The sequence below is a fragment of the Echinops telfairi genome, unplaced genomic scaffold, assembly GCF_000313985.2.
Source record: "Echinops telfairi isolate 266 unplaced genomic scaffold, ASM31398v2 ScPeMD7_2186;HRSCAF=2738, whole genome shotgun sequence".
Classification (NCBI taxonomy): Eukaryota; Metazoa; Chordata; class Mammalia; order Afrosoricida; family Tenrecidae; genus Echinops; species Echinops telfairi.
In genome coordinates this window covers 3196421-3205976 of record NW_022106084.1, presented here as the reverse complement: position 1 = coordinate 3205976, position 9556 = coordinate 3196421, and positions in this window count along the sequence as shown.

Sequence of the window (9556 nt, the reverse complement as noted above, 5' to 3'; positions counted from 1 at the left end):
ACATCAATTGTGTAAAGCGCCTTTGTACATTCATTGCCCTCATCATTCTCAAAACATTTCCTCTCCACTTAAACCCCCGGCATTAGGTCCTCGTTTTTCCTTTGTTTTTTTTTTGTCTCCAGTCTTATGCTTCATTTTATAGCTCTATATGACTTCATTTTATAGCTCTATATGACTTGTCTGTCAATCTGGTCCTCTCAATTTTAACTACTTTTGTTGGACTAAAACTTCCTAAAACTTTCCTGTTAACTGCTATCCTCAATCAATTAAACAAACAAACAAAAGACAGTTGTTCTTAGAGTTGAGCTTTGCCCAACTTTCTTTCAGTAGCTAAGCACTTAATTATTTTCACCATCCAGGGGCTAAATTACCTGGTTTAATATTTGACTCTTTTTTGGTTTACTTTCTCCTGCTCTTCCTTCCCCTGTAATATGACTTTGTGTTTCTGTTAATTTCTTTTAAAGTAAGACATTCACTCTGAATTGACATTTTGTGTATTTCTAAGGTGTTCAGGATCTTGGACTGTTGGAGCAATTGTCTTCTTTTTCTAAAAATCGTACAATTTTTCTTTGCATTCCTATTTTATTTATATTTAAACACAACTCAGAACCTGTTATGATTTTGTTCTGTCTACAATAAAAATTTGATTTTATTTTCTGCTTTTTATTTTGTTTTGTTTTTTATTTTGCTTCTCCTGCTTGTAGACTACAATATCAATTTCCTTCAACCCCCAGCATTCTACATGTTAAAAGCATCAATTTTATAATGTTAAGATGTTATTTCTAGGTCAAGAAAATATAGAAGTGTCATATGAGATCAGATCCATGGTCCTTATAAACGTTACTTTTCTGTATTTTAATCACCAATATAGGGAATGTGAAGTCTTGTCTTTGAGAATAGATAGCATAAATTGAAAATGCATATGATAAATATACTTGCTATTAAATTAAAAGTGATGTTCAGAATTTCCCATAATATCATCTTTATTTTATGTATTTTCTCTGAATTCTAGTTTATGCAATTTTTCTTTGTTGAAAATTCTCCCCATTTATTTTTATTCAGTTGGAACTATTTATGTGTTTTATTAAAGTGTTGTTTTACAAAGTGTATTCTGTGAAATTACAGTTTATTACATACTAGAGAAAAGTTAAAGAAGTCACTTAAATTCATGGGCAATGCATGTAGTAGCAATATTGATGAGGACCAGGTGAAAAATCATGTGTTATAAAAACTGAAAAGAGAAAAGGATTACCTCTGTGCCTACTGTATGATTTGCCTTAATATTCATTTTTACATGTTTATTTGTTAAATCAACTAACATGTTAATAATTGATCAAATAAATTAGTAAGCATGACTTAGAAGGAAATATACTACAAAAGGCAATTTTTACTGAAAGCTTCTAAGGGGTAATATTGACAATTTGTTTGAAGTAGGCATACCAATATAGCCACAACAGTGGTAGAATAAGGTATGACTTATTTATTATTGGCTACTTTCTCTGTAGCAGACATTAATAAAAATAAAGAAATAAATGAAGGAAAAATGAAAATAAAATGGTGCCAAGTAATTGCCTTTTATCTGAGGTATTAATTTATGCTATATTTCATGAAGAGTTACATAGATAAATAAGATCATAAACATTTAAAATGGTGATATTTAAAAATATTCACGTATATTTTTCTATTCAAGTGTTTCTAGACCATATATTTAATTTAAATATTTCTTTTACTGAATGCTTAGCTGAAACTTGAATTTCAAGATAAAAAGTATAAAATCTAAGATCAATTAAGCATTTAGTAAAAGAAGTCTTGAAATATCTATATTTATGTATACATTTTAATACCTGGGAGTCATTTTAATGTTCATATTTAAACACATTCCCTGGTAATTTAGTCTTATTTTTTTCTTTCTGAAAAGCAATTCGTTTTATTAAACAATTTTTTAAAATGCCGTTTAAACAAATTGCGTTAGTCTGGATTGACTAGAGAAACGAATTCATAGACACTCATATGTGTATAATAAAGAGCTTTATATATAAAAAATTCCAGCCCAGTTCAGATCAAGTTCTTAAGTGCGTTATTAGCCCATATGTTCGATACCAATCTATAAATTCCTCTACGCAGTGGTTTTCAACTTTCCTACTGTCACAACTCTTTAATACAGGGCCTCATGTTGTGGTGATCCCCCAACAATAAAATTATTTTCGCTGCTACTTCATCATTGTAATTTTGCTACTGTTATGAATCAGGCGACCCCTGTGAAAGGGCTGTTCAACCCCCAAAGGACTCGTGACCCACCGGTTGAGAACCGCCGCTCTATAGACTCATGCAACACATGCAATTATGCCGAATGCAAAAAGGTCACAGGCCAGTGGGTGGAAAGTCTTGAGGATCCAGTTGTGGTGTAAGCATCTCCGTGCTGGCGTGGATCTCTACGTGGCTCCCCCAGCTCCAGTGCTCTTGCATAGCTCCATGTGTCTTGTCATCAGGAATACCAAGCAGAGAGAGTGTGTCCCACCTCCAGCAAGTATTTCCATAGTGCCTTCAAATGATGCCATCAAGCAGCGACCTGATTGACAGGCTAAACTCCATCCCTTCAATTTTTATAGTCTTAAATTGCCACCAGATTATGTAACTACCACACAAATCATTTGGGACATTAAAAAACAAAAATACAGACATAAAATTAATTCTGACTCATAGTTTCTGAGATTGTCAATATTTATGGGATCAGATAGTTTCATCCTTCTCCCACGAGGGCCTGGTAGATTTGACCTACCAATGCTTCTGAACAGTGCCGTACATAATTCTTAGTTTATTAAGCTGTAGTGTAATATTAATGAGTTCCTGCCAGATTGTGAACTAACAATAAGACCTAAAAAAAAATCCACCTAAAAACTTCACTTTAGCATTTTACTGTATGATAAACTGACTCCCATCAAGTGGATCCTGTGAACATATGAATTATATAGGATTTTCAAGGCTATAAATCTTTAGAGGAACTGACAGCCTCATCTTTCTCCAGCTGTCTGCCTCACATTCTTTTGTAATTAGGCAGTATACACTAATTTACTTAAGTGTAGCATATACAGTTGACCCTCCAACAAAGCATGGGTTAAGGGTGACAACCTTCAGTGCAGTAGAAAATCCACCTGCGTTTTACAGATCACCCAGAGCAACAAGGATTTAAACTCTGTTGACCAACTTACACTCAACTTTATTTTATTTTTTCTGTAGCTATTTCAATGAGCTCAAGTATTGTGAATATTCGTTTATCATCTCTGCACGATAAGTTGGTTTCTCCAGTACGTATTAGCCCTTCACCTTTCCACCCACCCCCTTAACTGGAAAGATACACTGCCCACTCAGAGATCATTAGCATCAAATGGTATTTTAAACAAATACACACAACACTGAATTTCAGTGTTATAGTCACAGGAAAAGAAAAACAAAAAAATCCATAGAAGTGGGTCCCCATAGTTCAAACCCTTGTATTTCCATTGATAAGATTATTAATATGTTTTTCTTTATTAAATATGTATAGAGTAGAACTCTATTCTGGATGTGATATATTATAAAACAAGACAAAGGGTTATTCATACTTTGAAGGATAATTTCTCATTTCTACAATCTCAATCTTTTAAAAGTTTTTAGTATCTGTTAAAATGCTTGGTTGATATATTTAAAAGAGGATATTTTGTTGATATTTGTGAAGCATCTTCAATTGTAGTGTGATATTTAATGATGGATTTAGACTGGTTCTTGACATACTTATGTCTCAAATAAGCTTAAATTTTATCTGCTTCTATAGAATAAAGCTATTTAGCCAAAAAGATTCAAGCAGCTTGAATAAAGATTACCAAGCAGCATGTGTTCTTTTAGTAATATAGTTTAAAATCTACCTATTGTTGGAGGAAAATATATATGCAATAGGCCATCCAACAAAATGAATGAAGAGCTACAAAAAGCCTTTTTTGTGTGCATTTGTTTCTATTTATCTTTAAAATTTTATCACAATCCTTAGCATAATGTTGTTCATTTTAGCTTAGGAAATGATCTTGTCTGTACCATGATATGATAAACCTTTAAAAGGATTTTCTATTTTGCTCCCAGATATTCATGTGAAATATGGTTTTCAAAGGTAGAAAAGATTCAGGATTTTAGGAAGCCAATTTTATAAAAATCATTCTTTATAGAATAATATGTATACCCACACACTAAAGCCAATACTTTAAAAAAGATGTACTTTAAAATTAGGAAAGTAGTGTAATTTTCTCCTTTAAAGTGTTTGGCATTTTCTGAAAATTAGCACTTTATTGTTACGGAGCAGAGAGGGTAAAGGAGGTTGAAGATGATATTGCTCATGCAAAGATTTTATCACTAAGGAACTTACACACATAATTTGCAATCTTCACATTCATTTTAGAGATCCTGAATCTGAAATGGAGCAGCATGGACAGAAGTTCAACTTTGCAGATTCAAGTTTGAGAAAAGAAAATATTTAGAATATTGGCACATGTATTATAAACCCTAACCACCAATTCATTCACATTTTCTTTCTTCTTTTCCCTGTCTCTTTTAAAAATATATTACATGTTCATCAGATGAAACATTTCTAGTATAGCTGCAGTTATACATAAAAGGCTTGTTTCTCAAATCTGTGCCCTGCCCCTGTGACAAGTCTGTGCCATGCCCCGAAGACTGGTGGGAGTTACTGTCCCCGTCCACTCTTACTTCAAATAGAAAATGATGGTGAAGCACCGGTGGGTTATTCTAAATATTTCCACCTAGAAGTGCTCACATTTCATTGCCCCAAATAAGTCCGATGCAGACTCAACTCCAAATGCTCTAAAGTATAATGATGGCAAGAGATGACTTCTGTAAAGCCAACTGAAAACAAACCATGGAGTTTGTATCAATGTTGACTCACGGAGATTCTGCCGGAGACCGTGGGACAGCACCACAGGGCTTCTGAAGTTGTAATCTTAGGGGAAGATGACTGTCGTATGTTTCCCCGACTGAGAGTCGCTGGTGAATTTGAAGTATGTACCAGCTTTTAGGAGCTGAGAGAAGCATTTTGGCCACCAGAACATTTGTTGTTGTTGTTGTTGTTAGAAACTGCAGAGTTAGTTCCAACTCATAGTGACCTTATGTACAACAGAATGAAACACTACTCAATTCTTCCCCATCCTGACAAGTGTGATTGTGTTTGAGCCCATTGTTGCATCCACACTCAATCCATCTCGTTGAGGTTCTTTTTCTTTTGCACCTACCATCTACTTTACCAAGCATGATGTCCTTATTCAAGGACTGATCAACCCCGATAACATTCACCATGTGAGGCAGTCTTCCTAGCCTTGCTTCTAAGATAGATAACTTTCTGGTTTACTTCCTCCAAGAAATAGGGTTTGTTCTCTGACAGTCCAGGATACTTTCAGTATTCTTAACCAACACCAAGATTGTCTATAAGACATAAAATGTAGGAAACTATAAAAGAATAAATACTCAAGGTTTAAGTGACAGTGAAAAATGTTGCAAAAATAATAATAGTAACCACAACAGAGTATCTCAAGCCAGTATTTCACAGTTTATAAAGATAACTTTTAAATATGGAAAGCCTTGTAGTTTTGGTATTGTGCCATAATTTATCATAATGTATTCAAATTGTTTCATAAAAGTTATATATAATTTCTGAGCATGAATATAAAGCTTAGTTACCATTTGTACATGTATATTTCCTTGCTTAAGACTAGAAGAGCTAATTTTGGTTTGTTGGTTAAAAAATAAGGAGTGTAAAGCAAAATTTTAAAAAGCTTATTACTACCCTGAAGTATCCAGATTTTATTACCTGGCTTGATAAAGTGAGCAGGATTTGAAACAGTTGCTGATAAAGATGAAAATTGCAGCCTTCAACAAGGATTTCAACTCAATTGAAAAAAAAGCTTATAACTGGACAAATAGGTAACATCATGATAAATGGAGAGATTGACATTAACAAGAATTTCATACTACTTAGGTTCACAATCAATGTGCATGGAACCAGCAGTCAAGAGATCAAACAATGTATTGCTACACAAGACCTCTTCAATGTATTGAAAAGCAAGGATGGTATTTTGAGACCTAAAGTGCATTTGACCCAAGCTATGGTATTTTCAATAGCCTCACATATATGTGAAAGTTGGACATTCAATAAGGGAGACTAAAGTAGAATAGATGCTTTGGAATTATGTTGCTGGCAAAGAGAATTGGAAGTGTCAGGGGCTGCCAAAAGGACTTCAGTGACTTCAGTGGTAGATATGCAGATAATAAAGAAGGGACCCCGAAGAGGCTGAGGTTTTGCTCTAGAAAAAGAATGTGGAGTACGATGACAGGAATATAGACCTGACTCTACTTTCTGGTGACAGTGGGTCATTGCTTCTTGAAGAGCTATTACAAACAGCGGGTGAGTCAGCCAAGAACTGGGGCAGGTGCAAAAAACAGGCAGCTGAGAGCCCAGTCCTCCAGTGGTACAGAGTCCTGGGCTGAACTGGCAGCACAGGTGCAGCTTGCGTGCATGATGGGACATGCAGTACGTATATCCAGACGGAGCATGAAGTCCAAGTGAATGCTTTAGACCAGAATCTATGTGCTGTCCCATAAATTTAAAAATTAAAGTGGATATTTTTCTTACAATCTAATATTATTAGCATTGGTAGAAAATGCATTTGATTAGTTTTCAACATGTTTAATTATTGTCTTTTTAACACTTAAAATTAATTTAAAATTGTCTTTATCTTTTATTATATTAAAGGAAAACTTCTAAAATTGAATATTTAAATGGTATTTGAACATTATAAACCAGATACACAAATATCTTTTCTTACTTTAATCTTCTTTATTAAAAATGTGTAAATGTAATCAACATAAAGCTAGTATATTAAATTAGAGTTTCTATTGACTTCAGAGCAGATATATATTTGAGTTATTACAGTCTCTTTCTAAATACATCAACTACTGGAACTGTTAAAATGGTCAACATATTTTCCCATGTTACCTTATCTCAAAACAGCAAGTGAAATATTTCTCTCTTTTAAAAATATGTATGTTTTAGAAATACTTTTTCACACTGGCCAGTGGTAAATTGTTATTTTTCCCCGCAAAAGTCAACTTTTCTTGGAAGTCACTGTGTAGAATTCTGAGCACAGTTGTTCATGCTGCTTTTTTCCTCAGCTGAAAGATGTTACCACTGGGTCTGAAACACAGGGAGCAAAGTGCCAAGGAGAACAAGTTGTGTCAAGTGAGGCTGAGCAGAGGGTAGTGCCTAGAATCCATGAAGAATGCTCTGAAGGTCTAGGAAGCAGTTCACTTCAAAGAGCTCACATGAACTTGTAAAAAGTATCAAATACACTTTTGTAGTATTTGAACCTGCAGAAAAATAGTCAGTCATTACTTCTAGTCCATCAGAAATTATACTTTGAGTAGTAAAATAATTTACTAATAATGCTATGTCATAATTACATAGTCTAATTACTGATTTAGAATTGCTAGAAACACTTCAGGTGTATAAAAGGAAGACAATATTTTAAATTAAATGAGCCTAGAAAATAAATCATAGCATATTGAGTACATGAGAAATCTATCCTTTCACTATGATTTTAATCAGTAGAGAAGAGATATTCTATGCTTCAAAATAAAATTTTATGTCTTTATCTAGAAAATAATTAAATTATAAGCTTTAGAAGGGGCAAAGGTATAATCTTTACTGTTTTCTCCTGCAACAACAAAAATCATGTGACAGATATTTTTATGCTATGTAAATATATGACATCAAAAATAAATATATAAAGAAATTAATCAACATAACCAGTGTTTTTTTTGTGTGTGTTACTGTTTCTTAAGAAGATACAAGAAAACAGCTAAATGGGGGGAAAATTCTACAAGATAAACTGAGGAATATGATGGAAAGAGAATCACAATTAAATATACCTATTAAACCAATTTAAAATATGCCTTTATTGTAATAAACACTGGATTTATTTGTGTTTTCATTTTTAGTACATTTAAACTACAACTTTTATTTATAATATATAGAAGACTTGGAAGCACACTTTAATTTAATTTTTATTGTTAGTAGCTCAATTTATTGTAAATTTCTGATCATCAACTTTGTATTCAAGCTTAAACTACTAATTAAATACCCCAAAAGGTTATCCTCACCCATGCCTTGATTTTTCTTTCCCCCCTTGTGGACTACAATTTTCCATTACATGTTGATGGTAGCACCCATCAACATCTGGCCCATTGCTTCATCTTCTTTCCTCGCACCCCCACAGCAACTCCAATACAAGGTTCCTTTTAATATGAAAACTGCTATCTTCTTTTGTTTGGTTATTGCTGTTTTCCATGGAATCAGTGCCCTCAGAGATTGTTTGCCATGCTGTGATTTGTTAATTTCACCCACTCGAACACAGGAACAATTATGAGGGTGTTGCAGGTTCTGGCAATATTTCATTCTGTCTGTCTAGCGTAGTTATGGGAGGAATGCAACTCGATGGCAATTAGCAACAACGTAGTGGTGCAGAGACACACTATCAAATATTACAGAGGAAACGCACAAAGTAAAAGACAAGGTAGATGACTAGGACTTACTAAAAACAAGAAGTATATTAAAAAACGTATCAAAACTTAATCAAAAGTGTAAAAAGAGAACCCACAAAATGGGGGGTGGATTTGACAATGACAGAGTGGACAAGGGACTGAAATCTACAGAAAACTCTAACATCCCAGTTAAAAAGTAAGCAAGATGCATGGACAGACAGTTCACCAAAGAAGACATCCAAATGGCCAACAGACACATGAAGAAAAGCTCAGGATCAGTAGCCATTGGGGAGAAGCAAATCAAAGCAAAGATGAGATACCTCTTTACACCAATGATGGCAGCCAACTCCAAAGAAACAGAAAATAGCAAACACTAGAAAGGTTACCGTGAGATCCAAACCGTTAATAGTTAACAGCACAGTGGAAAGTAATCTTCCACCTCCTCAAATAACCGGAAATAAAAATTACGTACAATCCAGCAATCCCTGTCCTGGGTAAATATCCTAAAGAAGATTCAAAACACAGACAGACATATGTTCATCAAAGCCCTGTTCACTATAGCAAAAATAAAGCAACAATCTAAATGCCCACTAGTAGAAGAATGGATAAAAAGCACTGGCACATACACACAATGGAATACTATGCACCACTGACAAACAATGATGAAACTAGGAAGCACCTCATGGCCTGGCAGACAAGGGAACATTATCTGAATGATGCTAGCCTATCACAGAAGGAAAAATATTGTATGAGACTACTAGTATAAAGGCAAAAAAAAAGTCCAATAAAATAAAGATTTTCATACAAAAGGGAACAGATTTTGAATTTGAGTTGGGCAGCAATGGAGGGTGGATAAAACAGTAGACTAGATGGTAGATAGGTTTTCACTTGGGTGAAGTGTTTATTTATATAGTAGAACACTAGTACTTAGCTACATCAGTACTTGACATAATTGGATTTTGACATGAAATGTTGAGAA